Below are 19,558 nucleotides of genomic sequence, written 5' to 3' on the forward strand. Positions count from 1 at the left end.
GAAAATCCAGGTATAGGCCAGCACAACTTTAACTCTATCTTCTGAGTGGTGACCCAGTACTCCCATAACACACACACCTGCACATTGCCTTACAGACTGTACAGAGCACTCGGAGAGTAAGGGCATGTAACCACCATGAAACAAAGCCTAATACTTTTTCTTTCCTAATGTAAAATGTTTAAATAAGCTGCACTAAACACGTGCTATTTATTGTACAAACACTAAGCACAGTCTACAAATACAACTCCCCACACAATACATTTTATAAACCCTTTATCCTTACACAAAGGATGCCATCTAATCCACCCAAAGGCCATTTTCACAACCCATTTCACTGCTGCCAGTCCCAATGGGAAAAAGATCCCTGAACCACTGCTAATGAGACACATTGTACATTCCCCATCACTGAGATGAAACAAACTGCACCCCAGGAGGAAATATATGGGTATACTCCAATAACATAACATGAGGGGCAGAGATATGCAGACCTCTGAGGACAGGGACTGCAGATCAACTGACAGCTCTGCCAAGCTTCTGCATCTAATCCGCTATTTAAATCACTAAAGCTGAAACAGTGGGCACAGCTGGAGTGCATCAAGATATATGTAGGAGCAACCATCATCTCTAGGGACCAAAGGACCAATTCTGTACATTGGTCTGCAGTTTTGATTTGTGTTCAACTCACCCTTAAAGAGGGGCAGGAAATACAACTAGACAACCTTAAGGCTACACTAATGCAGTTTTTGTCGGACAATCTTAAAAAAATACCATTTTAAACCTGTCCTGATTCATATTTAACTGGGGGCCTCTCCAAAAACTTAGCAATGAGACCACTCAATCACGACCACTCACTCACTCAGTGCATGGACTGAAAAGATGTAAGAGGTTATCTGGGGAGCTATCCACTCAACAGCTTCCAAAACACTGACAACTATACATGATGCATCATTACACTACCATATTAGCAGGGGTACGAATACAGAAGTGTTGCTTCTCATTCAAAAAAGGAGAGAGAATGACAATCAGATCACAGTTACTTTGTGCTTTTTCCACCTCTCTCTCTTTGTCTGTCTCTCCCTCCTGTTCCTTGCCTAGGAACTTCTACTCGTTTTTCAGAATATCATCTTGGGCCATTAAGCTTTTCCTAAAAATAAGGTGTAAACCATATTTTCCTCCCTACTTTCACAATGGTCACAAATACAGCCATGTAGTACTTCATATGCATATGGAAGCACCATATAAAGCTCTCTGAAAAGATACATTTGCCAAACTCTGGAAATGGATATAAAACTGTCTCTTCCCAGTGCTGTCTACTTCATACCACCCTCTGGACTCTGTGGCCCAGGAGGTTTCTTTCAGTTCCTTTATTCCTAAAACAGGGATTATAAAACGTGTGTATACTGTGACTCCATATTAAAACAGAAAATGTTTTAGAAACTTTCCTCCTTCTGTCTATTAACAGGAGGGTAATTCCAACCTTCACACTGCAATCTGCCATGTAGCAGGGAAATGGAAGACAGGCGAGAAGAAAAAAGGACAGAAGTGGACAACGTGCATGAAGGGGAAGATACAGATGGTAGGTTAATTGCTTCTTAAAGACACAAAGAAAAAACCTATTGTATTTCTGATATATCCAGAGTCAAATGCTGCAGGAGCCATACATGAGATGCTTGACAATATGGCTATTGTAAACAGCGGTGTAACACAGGAGGAAAGGCTTGGGGGTGGGGAGGGGCAACCACCACAGGTGCCAGCTTGAGGGGGAGGGCAGTTACTACATTTTGTGGCCTTTGTTCTGGACCTGAATTTTGGCTTGGCCCAATTACCATACATGCAAAATAAAAAACCACCACAGCACAGCTCATTCTCCCAGGTTCTGCACTAATTACAATTTATGAAAAAGTAGCATACATATAATGTTACACATTTGACGCAGCAAGTTTATCATACTTTCATGGACATACCCTCCCACCAGATTTCAGAAACCCAGATTCTTTTCCTGGCTGTAGTGAAATTTCCAACTGCTAAGTGCAGATTTTCGAGTAAATGTAGTAAAGAGAGGAGAGCTGGATAAGTTGAGAAAGGGTATTAATTATTTGTAATACAGTAGCATGCTAATGCCTCAAATGAGGATCATGGCCCTATTGCACTAGAAAACAAAACCAAGAAGAGACTTGAGATATATTCTGAGTTCTGTAGCTGACCTCCTACATAACCCCAGAAAAGTCGCACCATAGGATCTCAAAAGAAAACAAGGCATGAAGCCAAGAGAGAGAAAGAAGGAAAAAATATCAACATAAATACTACTATCAGGACTCGCTGAATGGTATTTAAAATAATTATTTAATAATATCTCAATTATTTGTCAAAATTATTTATTTAATAAGTAATGCTGTGGTGCATCTAATTTCATAGGTAGAAACCTGAGAAATTAACTGTCTATATCACACATCTCTTAAGTCTGCATTTTAGCTTTAAATATTCAATTAAAATTTGGTTTCATGGTATAATTATGTATATTTTAGCTCTAATGTCAGTTGATTTTTCATATTAGGCATGTAAGGATAATGGCGAGTCTTGTGCTTTTAAAAGTTGTCTACCCCATGCTCTGTTTAAAAAACCCCATAAGATTTACAGAATAATTGAGATGAAAGGTCCTCAAGTTTTTGGGACCTCATCCAAAGACCACTGAAATCAACAGGATTTTGAAGAGACTCCAGAAGAAGAGTGCTCAGAGCCACACTCAGACTCCCCGTCTCAGGCATGCTCATTGGTGCACATTTAGGGCTGCACAAAAGCAGCTACATTGCCTAATTTCTGGGATTTGGTGCCCACAAAGCAAAGCAAGTGGGTAGGGCTTGCATGCCAGCAGCATTCCCAGGCTCAGCCTGAAGCTAGTGCAAACATGCCCTTGTTCAACTGAAGTTGAAAGAACTATTGACAATCCATACAGTAAGCATATGCCTAAATCTTTGCAAGAACCAGGATCTATATGCAAGCCCCTCAAAATTCAGAGTAAAATGGTACTCTGTTCAGCAAATGGCATACTTAGAATTATCAGCTGGAGAAGCCCAATAAAATATGACCAACTTTTACTTACTTAATTTGGATTTTTTTGGTATAATGAAGTATATTTTAAGGCTGACACAATTATTTTAGTCTTGAATTTGTGAGCAGAAAGACAAATTAAAAGCAAATAGAACCAGAGGGTTTAGAACTGGAGCTAAAGTGCTGAGGTAAGGAAGACAAGGTTTTCTATAATCCTTGCTTGAAGTTCCAATCTCCTCTAGCTATTGAAAAAAATCTTAACAGGGAATAAAAGGAAGATCAGTAAAGCATTTTCTTAAATTTTTACCCATTTTATTAATGCATTCTTCATTTAAGATTCTTATTATATATATAGCTATCCTGTCGGTTTTCAGCTTCTAAAACCTATTAGAAGATACTGGAAATGTGTCACCGGAAATACTGAAACTATTATTTAATTAATTGTATTTACCCTGAACCAACTGCATTATTACTTTAAAAGAACTAATATCTGCAGATCCTTATTGCAACCTTCAGAGGTTTCCTAGCACGCAATTCATTTTTAAGTTAGCAAAACAATTCAATAACCTCTTTCTTTCTTCCTGTTCTTGCACAGCTATTCAAGGACAAAGTACTCAGCCTCACTTGGCAATCACTCAAATGAGGTTTCCAGGTATTCCATAACCCTCCAATTCGACAATACATTCTTTAACCCTTTCTATTCTATTTACAAAGCAAAGGTGCCTTTTCCCTGACTGGCTGTGGCTCCCCGATACCAGTGATACTCCACAACTCCGCCAGCAAGTGATAACAAAAAACACACAATCACTGTCACTTGAAATCTCAACCATCTCTCCTCAGAGCTTGAAACAAGATTTGAGAATGTTCTTGAACTAGGGCATCTTGTGCAGCAGTTTCTTTGTTTACCTCTCCATCATCCAGTTGGCCATCTCATCTCTAGTTCTCACATACTTGCAGAACCTGATTTCTCAGAAGCACCCAGCACCCATAGCTCCAGCTAAAATTAAAGGATAAAGTAGATGTGCAAAACTTCTAAAATGAAGCTGCTGGCATCCCCAACAAAGGGGTAAAAGTAAAGATACAAACTAAAAAATTATCTTAAAATACTTCTACTGAGAGTTGGACATAACCAACTTTTTAAAGTCTACTATATATTTAGTGAAATTCTGTTTTCCATTTTAAAAAGTGTCACTGGTGTGTGCTTGGTTTTTATACAAACATTTCACGGGCGCCGCATGAGTGGGGCACACCAAAATAGGTTAGAGCTTACTTATGATGGTGGCACCGAACCTGCAATGAGATCTATACAAGAAAACTTTTGTAGCATGAGAAAAGCACTACCAAGAAACTAGGGCCTGAGTTCTGAGCAAACCTGCATCAATCTTATCCACAAATGAAATCAACTGGAACTGACATATTTGATGTAAATGCACTGTGGTTCTGTTCCATCATGTTTTATTATCTACATAATAAGTTATTTCCAACGTTTTGGCTAACTTCTCATTTGCACTTGTTTTCTTAGTGAGGGTTTCAGATAACCCCTTTTTATGTATCCTTGAAAAAGACAAAACATGAGAGAGATTTCTGCTTGCCAAAAAGACACAAAAACAGACTTGACCAATTTTGAAATGTTTGTCATTAAACCACAATTATTGAAAAAAAATATCTCAAAACTAAAGAGAAGTTCCACAAAGGAGTAACATTACCAGGACCTAGACTAAAATGGCGCTCTTACCCTAAGGAAAGTTTATGGCTATCCTGATGTTACTCAGCTTTGCACTAACAAAGAAAACAAGAAGTCTGTTCCTTAGTGTTTCCGGACCCAATAGGATCAGCTACATATTTTATACAGCTAACATTTGCTCCTATGTACAAAGTTTGATTTTTTTTTAAATAAAGAATCTTTACATTGCACCTGAAAACATGCAAAGGCAGATGGTACCCATGCCTGCATATAAATTTGGTCTAATTTTATCATATAAATTGATCACTTTTATCCAACCCTAATTCCGCTTTTGTGTAATCTTCAGGGCATTACACCATGGTTTTTTTTACTTTATAAAAGCCCATTACTATTAGTGGTCTCTATGTATTTAATCAATAGATTCCCTCAGGTAGTTGATAGCTTGAAGACGTTTGTCCACAAGTAATCCCTAGAGCACCCTTTTCTCCCTGCTACCCAACACATAAGTAAAAAAAAAAAACAAGCCAAAGGACCAGGAGAGGCACAGATGGAAAATGACAATGCTTGGGGAAACAGCGTACATAGACTGGATATGTCTAAACAGATTACAGACAGGCCACTGTCACTTACCCATCTACTGGTTCTCACATTGGCATAATACAGACAAACACATCTTCAAATAAAAAAATGGCTTTACTTTTGCATTATAGATCACACTATAATGTAGGACAAAACAACATACCTAAAAATAGTCTATGGGATAAGGGAAAGTTCTGGTACTTTTTTAAAGCTGGTCTGTGCAGGTTTGCCATATGATCCTTTTCTAATTTTTGATGATGTCAACAATGTGAAGACATTAAACTATATAAGTAAGACAACTATAAACTATTTTAAGTGTGTGCATGCAAAGGAAACCACAATTTAACCCACATAATTAAAAGCCAATTTCATTTAAAGGTAGTGAGAGACCATCTCTTAAAACTCTGACTTGCATTAAATATTGGTAGTGATTCAGTCATTTTGTCAGCATGTCACTTTGATGTATAAATGTATGAATTGTATTAAAATATAGGTAAGGTGAGATAAATCAGTAAAATGGTGTCAGGTTTATGTAAATGATGAGCTGGATATAAGATAAGAGTTAAGCCTGAACTGAATTTCCAGTCATAGATGCTCCTTATTCTATAGTTCAAACACAATACAAGAAGAAAGGCATCCTGCGCTCCAACGCTTGTCTAACATCTCTCCCAACTATACAGCTGGTCCAATAAAAGATATCACCAAAAAAATCTTTGCCCCCTTGTTTCACAATTAGTCTTTTAGACAATATATGTTGGCATCTGAACTTCCTAGGTTTTTAAAGAAGTTAAAACAGGTCTCAACACAATAATAACCCTGTGCTTTCTTTCTTGACCTCTTATACCCTCAAGATACTTTATTGTCTCCTATTGTCTCTTTTCACGTACGTCAAATTCTTCAACATCATTTCTAACATCATAGCTCTTTTCCTTTCTACATCTCCCATAATCTCCCAATTTCTTTCTTTATTGCTTTCACCTACTCATGTGACTTTTCACCGAATTTCTAAATCTGAAACAACATCCTGTTTCCCACCTGCCAGGCATCCACACTTCTTCAAACCCCTCCACTCCTTTGGCCTTGCTTTTCATTATTTTCTCCTTCTACATTCTCTGTTCCTCCCTCTCTCATTCTCTGCTTACAAATGTCAACTTGCACGATTCACTCATGATGGCTCATTTATTCATTTTAATACATGTCCTTTTTTCTTCACATTCTATATTAGTCAAATGTAGATCACAAGCTCTTTAAGACAGGAATCATGTCTTTTGAATCTCTGAAGCACCATGCAATGTTAAGCAACATATAAATGTTTAATAGACATTCTGCTTCTGAGGTGGGAGATGGAAAAAAGAAAAAGACACCACTTTAAAAGACCATGCTCATTATAGAAAAAAGCACCACATTCAATTGTTTAAAAAAAAAAAAAATCTCCCTGGACCCAACTGCAGTGAGCATGAAAATTTCAGGCTAAAAGAACATTTAACCAAAATTACTGGAAATGGTGCTGGTTATCTGCAGTGCTTATTATATTATCCTAGTCTCAGGCTCAACCATGATACTGCTATATGTAGCTCAGTTATACATATGCAAAAGAGGTTTGCTTTGGGTAGGCAAAAAACAAGCTTTATCAAACTGAATCATTCTATGAAAACTGACAGCATAGGAAGGGGGGAAAAATCTTTTTTTCTCTTTAGTCTGGCAGTCCTTGATAACTCACTCGACTGTAATTCATGTAGCTACTTGCTCTGCGGCTGATGCAGAAAGAGGAAAATCTTGTTTCTTTTAGAGTAGTAGTTGTTACAATGAAAACCAGTTTAAAAAAACAGAACGCAAAGCCACAATACAATTTTGTGGGCTCACAATAATATTTTAAAATAGAATGTCCAAAGTCTGGTTTGAAGTTAGTGGATTTGATTTCAGCACATCATTTAACTTAAATGTGTTATTGTTTACTGATGGCTTAAAAATATATTGGCAAATGATGAGCGTGGAATACCTGGAAAATTAATGAGAGGTAATAAAAGATCAATATTTGCTGGACTGTATTCCTTGAAACTGCCTGACACTATTTTTGCCAGCTAAACAGAAACTTGGACTAGCATCCTCCATTACAATTTAAAATTATCTAGTAGCTGACTGCAGTAAGGTAAATTTCAATGTGAGATTTACAAAAGACAGAAGATATGGGTAACTCTGAGATATGGGTACTGCCAAGACAAGCAAGAAAGAAGAAGAAAGGAGAATCCCAATATCTTTCATGGTTAGGGAGCTATATGCCATTAAAAAATCCAAGCTCCCCCACCTCATCTTACAGTACACAGGGAGCCATGTATATCTTATAGCACATGGCATGCACTACAACAACTGCAGTCTGGAAGCACCAGGCTTCCAGGAGCCTATACTAGAGCATCTTTTTAGGAGTCATCTTTTAACACTAACATCTGCCATCTTACTAGCAAAAAAACCCTCAAAAAACTACATGCCCTGTAGCCATTAATGTCTGATAAATTGTCAGAGTTCTCTATGTAATGCCACCTTTATTGTTGAAAGTTGTGCGTCAAATTTAAACTATAAATTGATGCTGTCAATTTTGAATCTATCCCAAAGCACTGGAAAAAAGATGCAGGTTAGAAAGACAGAATATACAAATCAGAACATAGAGATTTAATGTGGTTCAGGTAGACGTCATGTGTTAGTCTAGCCTTTGAATTAGAGAAACAACCATCTTGTCTGGTAATAAAAGGACATTGTGGAGTTCAACAGTAACGTCACATACAACTTTATCATTAAAAGACTCCCTTTCTACCCCTACAGCTTTTGATGAGGAAAGATTTTCAAGTGTCTTCAGAATTAAGAGAAGCTAGAAGGTTTTGGTGAAATATATTTTCCGATTTCTCTGATCTCTCAAATTTTCTTATTTATCAAGGGCCCCTAAAGCCCCTTCCCCATAGTATAATTTCATTTCTCAAGAATAGTTTTTGTACAGACTTTCCACAATAAGTATGTAGATCACAAGTTACTCCAAGCAATTGGCATTCATATGCAGACATCCTTCTCTAGCATTATGATTCGAAGTAATTATATTCAGGACTTTGATTTTAAGAATCCAATAAATAAAGGCAGAATCATAACAGGTTGAACAATCTTTTCTGAGCTAGAAAAATAAGATGCTTATTAACACAAGGAAATATCTTGCTTACACAAACAACTATCCTTTGTGAAACGAATTAAGAGGAAACATTTTTGCTCCTCACATTTAATTTTAACTAGAAATGTATGTGTCCCTATACTTTTGGACAATCCTGGATGCCTGCTTAACCACCTCAAGCCAAAACATTATTGGCCATTATATAAACTACTTTACCAATAGGCTGAACAAACAATATTAAATCTAGTACTAGTAATATAGCTAGAGCACCTTGACATAAAGTTCAAATTAACACATAAGATAATACTTTTGTAATCAGGACACTTAAAGTAATCTATTCATCATCCTTTCTTGCAGCTCATAAAGATTAGTCTGAGCTAAAAAGAAATGTTTTAAGCTATAATACCCCAAACTGGACTGCAAGAAACGAAACATGGGCAGATGCCCAAGGAGTTTGCTGGAAGGAGACAAAAAAAAAGGTGGAGGGGGGGAGAGGAAACAAGTATGGAATAATTTAACCCTTGCACAAATAAGAAAGATGGGGGATGTGTGCAGGCAGATAAATAAATTAGTAAAAAATATGTTTTCCCCCAAAAGTGGGAAAAACTGGAATGAATAGCTTAATTAAGCATGAAAATTATTTTAGGCAAACTGACTGGTATCTAAAAGCAGCAAGTCTCCCCACTAAAAACTGTCTAGTCTTCCTTCTTCAAATGGACGTTAAGCCCCTTATTTTTGTAATACTCTAGTCACCCACTATAGGCATATGTGACACTTAACTCTCATAGTAGCTTACAGTGGTATTGGCAATACTAACACTTTTTAAACAGTAGATAAAAAGAGCAGCTTTCAGCTTGCAAACAACAGCTCCCAAATATATCACAAGATAAGTCACTTGATTGCAACTGGTCCATCTTACAAACTGCTGAGCCAATTCATGTGCCAAAGCAGCAAATATTCCCTATGAAATGATCAGGCAGGCACAAGTCATAGCTGTGACTGAAAGCTATGTATATTTTCAGATATTTTTAAAGAGATGGCAAATACAAATAAAAATACCACTATACAGAGATCTTACACATGTCCGTGCATCTTTCTGCAAGACAAATATTTAATATTTCTACAAGAAATAAGAAATTAATGTTAGGAACGGGGAAAAATGTAAAAGTTGAAAGTAATTTTTATGTGACTATAGCTGACCTCAAGTTTCTATACTTTCAATTTTGGGAATGCCACCATTATAAATAATAGAATACAAGATAATAGACATTACAGCTGTTGGTTGTAGCCATGTTGGTCTAAGGACATAGGCAGAGAAGGTTCTTTGGGTGAATGTGATATCTTTTATTAGACCAACTAAATAGTTGGAAAATTGTTCTTTGCAAGCTTTCAGGGTTCGTACCAGAACTATTTTTCCAACTATTTAGTTGGTCAAATAAAAGATATCACGTTTACCCAAAGAACCTTGTCTGCAGATAATAGGCATCACTTTCATTCACTGAATTGGGGGTTATAAACTTGACTCACCCATTAAGACTTAGTTTCTTTCACTTTTACATATCATTGGAGATTTTACTCTGTAGTTAACTGAAACCACAGAAAACTTGCCTTTTAAGTCGTGGCTTTACTGTTTTCATTATTGGTAATACTGTCTTTATTTGAACCATTACAGCTATTCAGAAACTTTCATAAAATATACATTAGTGCCATTTAATCAACTGTTATATTGCAGTGCTGCTGCTATTTGCCTTGTTCAAGTAAACTTATTTACTGTTGCTGTTTTGACAAACTCTACCAGCTTTAGAATGACCGATACTCTGCATTACATCAAGCACTTTCCTTGTTCACAAACTATGGGCCCAACCTCACCATACCTACTGCTATTATAACACTTCACTTCTGCACTGGTCAACACTGTTCATCTTATCCCCACTCTTCTCCACCACTTTTGTATTAAAAACATGGACAAAACAAAATAAGTTACTAAAAATATTAAGAACAAGCACTAGGAAAATATTTGTGGTAAGAGCAACCACAATCATAAACTAAGCTAAACCTCTGAATCCTTGTTCCCACCCACTCTCCTCCCTCCTTTGGTACCTATCATTTTTTGTGTAAACTTCAATCAGGTCCAATCCTACAAATTCACACAAAGAGTTCTATTCAAGCACAGAGTCTTTTCTTCAGCAATCCCTCGCAGTTGAGAATGATTGTCTTATTTGTGTGTCCAAAAATGGCTGATGAGGCTTATCCAGGATCAACAGACTACTGCAGTTCAGACACATGTTCCTGTGTGGGGTGGGCAGTGCTAGATTCTTGATTTGGTCCATAACACTATTTCTGCTTCTCCCGCCTTTCCATCTCTTGTTGTTGTCATGAGGTTGTTCAGAGTACCGAGATCCTTACAGCAGACACTTCCTCCATTTGGGGCGGTCCTCAGCAATAGTCTCCCACAAGTTGCCATTGACACTGCATTTTTTTTTAAAGTTGGCCTTGAGGATGTCCCTGAAGCACTTTCTCTGCCCTCCTCCTGAGCATACGCCTCGACTGAGCTAGGAGAATAAAACTTGCTTCAGGGGTCTGGAGTCAGACATCCAGATTACATGGCCAGCCCAGTGAGGCTGATGTCAGATGATCATTGCCTAAATACTTGTGGTGTTTGCTTGCAGGAGGACGCTAACGTTGGTGCATCTGTCTTCACATTGGATTAGAAGGATCTTCTGCTGTGCAAAGCTTTGATCCCTAATTCAATCCGGCAGAGATTTGGCCTGATTTGGTGGACGAATTTCCGAATTCAAATCGAATCAGAGGGCTCTTTAATCTCTCTGAATCGATTCGGAGGGTTCCAATTCGATTCGGAGAGATTTGGCAATTCGGACATAGAGACAGCTTTAAATGTTTTTTTTACATACCTCTAGGTAGCAGGGGCTCGTGAGTGCTGCGATGCTGGGGCTCATGGAGTGTCCCACAGAAGCACAGGGGGCTCCCCAGCGCATTCGTCAGCAGACCCAGAAGTGGACCAGAAGCACTTCTGGTCCACTTCTGGGTCCACCAGTGAACTGGGGGGTCCCCCTGCACTCCCCCTACCCCCAGCTCAGTGACTGGTGCCTCCTGGGTCTGGTGGGGGCACTCGGGGTCCCCCTATGGCCAATGGCTAAGCTGGGGAGGTGTGGGAGGGCACCCCAGCACGCTCCCCGGCAGACCAGGAAGTAGACCGGAAGTACTTTTGGAACACTTCCAAGTTCACCGCTGAGCACATGGAGGGCCCCCCCGTACTCCTGTAGGACGGTCCATGCACCCCAGCATTGCAGTGATCACGAGCCACACCTGCTACCTCAAGGTATGTAGAAAAAGTTTTTAAAGCTGTGTCTATGTCTGAATCACTGATTCTCTGAATCAACATCGAATCATGAGATTCGGATTTGGCCAAATCGAATCGGGGGCAGTGATCCGAATCAATGAATTGAATCACTGTCCCCGATTCAGGCCGAATCCGAATCAAATAGTACCCGCTTCGCACACCCCTAGCATTTATGGTACTTTTCCAACAACTTTAGATGTTTCCTAACCTGTACGCTGTCCATGTCTCTGCTCTGTACAGTAAGGTGCGGATCACGACTACTTGACAAATCATGAGTTTGGTTCCGGATCTGAAGTCACGATCTTCAAACATCCATTTCTTGAGGCGTTCAAAGGCTGCACTTGCACATTTGAGATGATGTTGGATTTCTTTGTCGATGTCACCCTTCAGTGAGAGATGGCTTCTGAGGTACAGGCAATACTCAACATACTTGTTTCACTGTGGATCTGGATTACTGGAGCTGGGGACTGCTCATTAGAAGCCCAATGCTGGATGACCTTCACCTTCTGAATATTAATGTTAATTCTCATGCAGAGAATCCTATTCAGGCACTGTAGTCACACTGAAGGCAACAGGACTATTTCAGTAATAAAACTACTTGGGAAAGAATTTCTGTTAGATCAGTTTCTTATAACATATGCTTCCTTAGATGGTGACTAAAGGCTAAATTAGTTTTTTTCCAAATTGTGGTTGGTATACCCATGTGGGGTATACTTGTCCTTGTTGAACTTGTCCTTTACAATTGTCCTTGTTGAACCTCCTGAGATTCCATCTGTTCCAATCATCCAATTTGTCTAGGTCACTCTGAATCCTAGCCCTATCCTCCAGTGTATCTACTACCCTGCCAGCCCGGCGTCATCTGCAAAGTTGCTGAGGGTGCACTCTATGCCATATCCATGAGGATATGCAGCAAATGTCTAGAGGATACACAAGAGGAAAAAATGAGAAAGGGAAAATATAAATGGAGGAAAAAGAAGAAATGATGCACAAGTACAATATCTCTGAGGTTGCTGGATAGATTACAGTGCTGTTATAGAGTTCTTTTTATTATTCATAACATTGGCTCACAGGAATAGAATCATAGAAAGTTAGGGTTAGAAGGGACCTCAAAGCAGGACCATCTCCAATTAGATCATCCTATCCCAGCCTGGTCTTGAAAACCTCCAATGATGGAGCTTCCACCACGTCTCTGGGTAGCCTGTTCCAGTATTTTACTACCCTCCTAGCGAGAAAATTCTTTCTAATATCTAACCTAAACTTCCCTTGCTGCTACTTGAGACCATTGCTCCTTGTTCTGTCATCTGCCACCACTGAGAACAGTCTAGTTCCATCCTCTTTCAAACCCCGCTTCAGGTAGTTGAAGGTTGCTATTAAATTCCCTCTCAGTCTCCTCTTCTCTAGACTAAATGAGCCCAGTTCACTCAGCCTCTCATCATGTCATGTCCCTCATCCCCCTCACCATTTTTGTCACTCTCTGCTGAACTCTCTCCAATTTTCCCACATCCTTTCTGTAGCAGGGGGTCCAAAACTGAACACAGTACTCCACATGTGGCCTCACCAGTGCTGAAGAGAGGGGAATAATCACTTCTCTTGACCTGCTGACAACACACCTACCAATGCAGCCCAGTATTCCATTAGCCTTCTTGGTAACAAGGGCACACTGCTGGCTCATATTCAGCTTACTGTCCACTGTAACCCTTGGGTCCTTTCCTGCAGAGCTGCTGCCCAGCAAGTCAGCCCCCAGCTTGTACCAGTACATGGGATTGTTTGGTCCTAAGTGCAGGACTTTGCACTTGTCCTTGTTGAACCTCCTGAGATTCCTTCTGGTCCAATCCTCCAATTCATCTAGGTCACTTTGAATCCTAGCCCTACCCGCCTCCAGTGTATCTACTACCCCCCCTCTCCAGTCTGGTGTCATCCGCAAGGTTGCTGAGGGTGCACTCTCTGCCATCTTCCAGGTCATAGATGAAGATATTGAACAAAATGTCTGTGAATACACAGTTATATATCAAACTTAAGAGTGGACAAAACTGAAGAAAGTTTTAAAACCACTGGGTTCTGGAGGGGCACCCACAGCCCTGAATTGAGAGACTACACTTGCTATTTAATGAAAAAGAGTTAGGTACATCAACAGGGGGTTCACAATATCAGGAAGCCATTTAAAGTAGGCAATCGGAAATCCTGAAGCAAGGGATGCATCTCCTGTCCCACCACAGCTTAGGCACCATAACAAAGAGAAGAGATATATGACTTTTAATTGCATGCACAAGTGCCCCATCCCTCCCTCTTTAACTCCCTGACTGCAGGCTCCCCTGCAGTACCACGGGTGTTCCAGCTGCAAACTCCCCCAACCCCTCAGACTGTCCCAATTACAAGATACGGACGACAAGAGAGGGAGGGGAAACCAGGAAAATCTAGCAGCTGCCACAGCCAGAGCTATAGGGACAGGTGCAGTCAGGTAGGAACTTGGGAACCACATATTAACCCCTCACAGTATGCATGTGGTCCATGGGCCACCAGTCAGACAGCTCTGTTGCAAAGCATTAAGAGTGATTTCATAACTCTCTAGTGTTAGGGAGAGGGGAGTTCTAGGTTCCAGTTTCAATATACAGGCTCCAAAGACTGCTTATATACTTCGCATTTAAACAACCAGGGGATAAAATACAGCAACAGTCCTTGAGGCAGGGCCCCTCCTCATTGTTAAATGGTTCAACAATTTTTGCACCCTCGCTTGCTCGTCCAATGAATCTTTAATTCTTTTCTACACAATGGAACAGCTTCAAAAGAACCAATAAACTACTGTATAAGGAGAGGCATCACTACAACTTCTTCCTGCAATCCTATTCTTTAATAAAAGCAACAGCCACTGCACTAATTTGTACACAGCCTGTAAGCATTCATTAGGTGTGTTGTGAGCACATCCAGCTGTACCAGACAGAGCCCCTCAAAAAGACAAGTGGAAAATGCCTATTTGAGGATCCCAGGTAGTCTTAGCTACCAATCTGACATGACTGCAGCAGTTTGGAGCATATGTAGAAGGAAAGCTTTAGTCACTTAGAAAACTTTACTGATGAAAACTTAGGTCCCTGTGGGAACAGAAACCTTATAACAAGAGTTATGAGGATTAGAGTTCTTGATTTGGACACCTAAATTCTGCCTAAGTCCCACTTTGGTACAAACTTTTTTTTTTCAAAATTATTTATTATATATATATAACTGCAACTCTAACAACCTGTCTTGTGACCCCTATGGTTCACTTGATAGTCCAAAAACACACGTTTACAGTTACATCATTCTTAGTCCTATTATAAAGATCACACTGTGCACCCACGCTCCCACATGCTCATGCATCCATCACTGTTCCCTTCAAACCATTGCCATTACACAAAGGACTACCCATGATATTAGTCCAAAGCCAAAAGGCTCATGATTTACAATGTAGTTCATTAGGCTGGGCCCCAGCAAAGTCAACATCATTTCAAGCCATGGTGACCCTACAGCTCAGCACTGCTCATTATATGTGTATAACTCCAGATACCCCTCACAAAGGATCCACATACTAATTAGCCTCCCACTCACAACTGGAACGTGGTGTTTATGTCATAAATCCTGGGATCCTCCAAAAATGCATATGCAGATGAAGCACAGGGCAACTTTGTCTGGATTCACCTCATGGAGGGCAGGGGCATAACTAATCGTATCAACAGGCTGAGCGAGGGGACGACAGAGGGATTCTGGGTGAGCTGTCTGGGGCCCCATCTAGTGAGGTTTGCCAGACATTTAGGGCTCCTATACACATGCCCAGAGCCTGCTCTGACGTACTGGAAATCCAGTGTGTCAGGGCAGACTCAATTAATCGAGTTTGCTGGAGCACGGAAATTGATGCATTCTGGCAGCCTTCCATGTCACATGTATCAGCATCGCTGCACATGTGCGTGGTGAAAAAATGGTGGCGGCACACTTTGAAATAAATCACATTCGATGAGCTTTAGTTCAAAGCAACCCACTGCCAGTTTTTCAGTGCAGGGACATGCAGTGACACTGATACATGTGACATGCAGACACTTTTAATTAGCGCACTTCACTATTTAAAGCATCTGGCACTGCATCCCACAGCATGTGTAAAAATGCCCTTAAGGTTGATGAAGAAAAAGGAATCATTGGAAATGGAAAAGAAAGGCTCAGCTCAGCTGTAAGGGTAAAGAGGAAATAGAAATGTATGTAATGTAGTGGATCACCATGATCTGAAAAAGTCAGCACTGAGAGGGAACTGTGCTCAATAGACACTTGCATACATCTCATTCAGATAGGCCGCACTAAGCTATCCTTGTGCTGGCTTCCATGAGCATGTTTGCCCAATACGGCCCAAGTATTTTATAGTCATGCTCAGTGTTGACTGCACTTAATTAACTTCATAGTTGATTTCTATTACTGAGCACATGCTACTTTTGGCAGCAGTTTCATGATAAACAATATATTTAATGAGGTTTCTTTGTATGCAAAAGTAAGACAAATGGCTTTTTCCTTCATGTTAATTGGGAGGGGGAACCTCATCCTGTATTCAAGTAAATATGTTAATACACATAAAAAGTATTGCAATCACAGTTAAATACTCAAAGATAAGATATATCACAGAACTAAGCTTGCCTGTACATCACACATGAATTCTAGGGCAGAGGCACAGAGTCCAATGCAATTCTCCAGGGCAGAATTCAACTGCTTTGATCACAAAACATCCTCTCTCTTCCTGAGATCCAAGGTTTTTCCCACCTCACACTTTCAAATCCTGCACCAAATGAATTGGATAACATTCTCTATCACTACAAAATCCAGATCCACTCCCAAAATATGGTACATCATATGTACTGAATGAGGTTTTCTGCCTTCTGGTCTAGGGTTCAGCCCTTTAGGTATTGTGTACACCATGCACTTTATTTAGACTAGCTGTAAAGGGAAGCAGCATACTCAGTCACTCTGCTGGGAATGGCACATGTGCAGTCCAGTCACATCTATGAGCTCTTAGGAGACACTGTATAAGCAGTGCAGTCAACACTTGAAGCTGCAAGGGGCTCAAATATGCTCAGAGAGGATGAAATCTTTGCAGATTTTAGCTTTATTAACTCTCTACTGAAAAAGTGAAACCTGCCATTTTTCAAAGGCTTGTAAGTGAGCCAGATTCGGATGGATATTCACAAGGATAACAAACGTCACACTCCTAATACAAATGTCATCCTCCTGCTAAATTCCAAGTTCCTAAGGAACATGGATTGTTCCAAAGAAGCTATTTCTTAGTTTTGAAAAATGCTTTTTTTATCCTAGGCTTGATGTTAGAAATAGCTACGCCATCTTGGCTATAAAAAAAATTAAAGATCAATCTGAGTCAGACATGCAACATGGAAAATTTCAACCCAAACAGTTAAAGTTTGGCAAAGTTAAGAACAAATGAAAACAGAGACTTATAGCAGGAAATGCTGGGCAACTTTAGTAATTTGTGGTGCTTCCCACCCCACCTACACTATGGCAATTTTTAAAGCCTAAAGTCTTCCAAATATCTGAGGTTTTAGGAAGATACACAGCTCTAATACAAAAAGGGGTTACATTTCCAATAAAGTCTTTTTAATCACTATTACAGAAAAAATTAAGTTATGAGAAACAGGCAACAGTTATTTAAAAATAAAAGCATATTCCAAATGCCAAAGAAAATAATAACCTGTTTAAGTATTACTCTACAATCACAAGCAAATGTAATCAGATCAAGTTGGTGTTTTTGAATTTTTATTAAAACATACTTGTTGAGTAATTTGTCACAAAGTTACCATATCCTGTCTACTAGCATGTATACTGAAGCTGCTAAATTTAAACAACAGAAAAAAACAAATCAATAATATTTGTATTTCATAGCTAAATGAATACAAACAAGCAATGAAACTATAGATATCAAAGTGATCTGAAACCTAAAGCGTGTAACTGCATTTATCACCAAATTACTCTCATTTACTATGATGATAACATAACAAAAAAACAAATAAACTTTGCCTAGCCAACGGAAATATGAATCATCACTGAACGAGGGAAATATAAAGCCTCACAAGCAAAACTCTTTATCTGACATCACTAAAATCACTTCATACCTTTGTGCTCCAAAATATTTTAAAATTCAAACTAAAACATAAGAACGCTGTATGTCACTGAGATACAGTTCTGTATTAGGGAGAATTTGATGATTTAACTATTCACTTTTCCTGAATCTGAGGGTCCCATTTGGGAATTAAATTCAATATGTTAAACTAAGCTGGAGCACTAACCACATATTCTTCTTTACTCCAACTCTTCTAATGTCCAAGCCTAATGTTACTAAAACAATGATCTAATTTTGCTTCTGCCCCTCACTATTGCAGGCATTCTCTTTCAAATGCCATATTAAAGCATTAATTTTCAAGCCAAAGCAGAATACTATCCTGACAGCAACCTATGAAGATTTGCTCTTGATCAGTCAGATACAAGAGCACCTATGACAACTGGCATAACATAGTCATGCTTCTCTCAAAGCTATACAGGGAATAGAAGAGCCCTATGGTCAACACTCCAGTGGCAACATATCTGCATATTAAGAATACTTAGATTTCTCAAGGCAGACCTCGCTGAAGTGTATTCATTATTCTAATTGTTTCTTAAAACCCTTTTGAAAAAAAATCTGTGCATTATGAATATATAGATGAAGGATATGGGCTTACACATCACTCGTTACCTAGAGAAAAAGAATTCAAAAGGTAAGGTTATACAATGCAAAGTACCCTACAACTAGAAATTTTCAGAGAAAACATTTCTCATCTGACAATGTCAATTCATCAAGGCCAAAACTATCCACATGAAAAGATCTGTCTCCACTTACAAAATTCTGACAATTTTAAAGCACTTTTTCTAAAATGTCCCATTTTGACCGAATGTCCCTGAACTGAAGCTGGCCTTTTTTTCCCCTCTCTTTTTGCAAAAAATTGAAGGGGATTTTTTTGTCTTATTTTAGAGCAGGAAGAAAATTCAAATTCTCAAAAATGTTCATAGGATGAGCACTGTTTCCTACACGCAGTGGATCTCTGCACAGAATCCCACAGACCTTAAGGAAGCAGTGCCAGAGGCAGAACATTAGCCTAGAGCAAAGTTTGAAATGATAACCAGCCTCCCATAGTCTTTATTTACATTTTAGAGCTGTAAATCTTCAATCAGCCACCAGAGGGAGATTAAGCAGTCCTAAGAATATAATTTACAAAGAGGAAAATATAAACAAACTGCATAATGGAAGAACTTAACACAGGGACTTATTCTTCTTGGCACACATGGGTAAGGCAGCAGAAAGGAGCAATGAATGAGGCCGGGCTGCAGGAAGATTCATCCCGGCTATTAGAAGTATGTGCTGTTGTTCATGCCAATCTAGAACAAGGCAAAGCAATTCCCCCTCCCCAGGAAGCACTGCATCACCATGCACACGAGCGCATCTCAGTCTCTCTCAGTAAGCGTCTGAAAAGTTAAAAGAACCTAACAAACATGCTCTGGAGTCACCTTTCAACTTCCTGAAGCAGTCTCTCTGCTTGGACGCTATAAAAGGATGAGGCAAAAAATCCTCCAACAAATGCAAAAATACAGGAAAAGTGCTTTGAAGTGAAGCGCGGCGCACGCGACGCGTTTTGCCGACTGGCCCGTCCCGTAGCACGCAAAGGGTCCGGGTCCTGCCACCCCG

The 19,558-nt window shown here is 39.5% G+C and overlaps 1 protein-coding gene across 1 annotated transcript in view; it reads right to left on the bottom strand.

Annotated features, from left to right (window-relative positions):
- CLOCK (clock circadian regulator) overlaps nt 1-19,558 on the bottom strand; it is a 109,693-nt gene that overhangs the window by 87,955 nt on the left and 2,180 nt on the right. The gene's annotated exons all lie outside the window — the stretch shown is intronic.

The sequence above is a fragment of the Alligator sinensis genome, unplaced genomic scaffold (assembly GCF_000455745.1).
Source record: "Alligator sinensis unplaced genomic scaffold, ASM45574v1 scaffold134_1, whole genome shotgun sequence".
In the NCBI taxonomy this organism is placed as follows: Eukaryota; Metazoa; Chordata; order Crocodylia; family Alligatoridae; genus Alligator; species Alligator sinensis.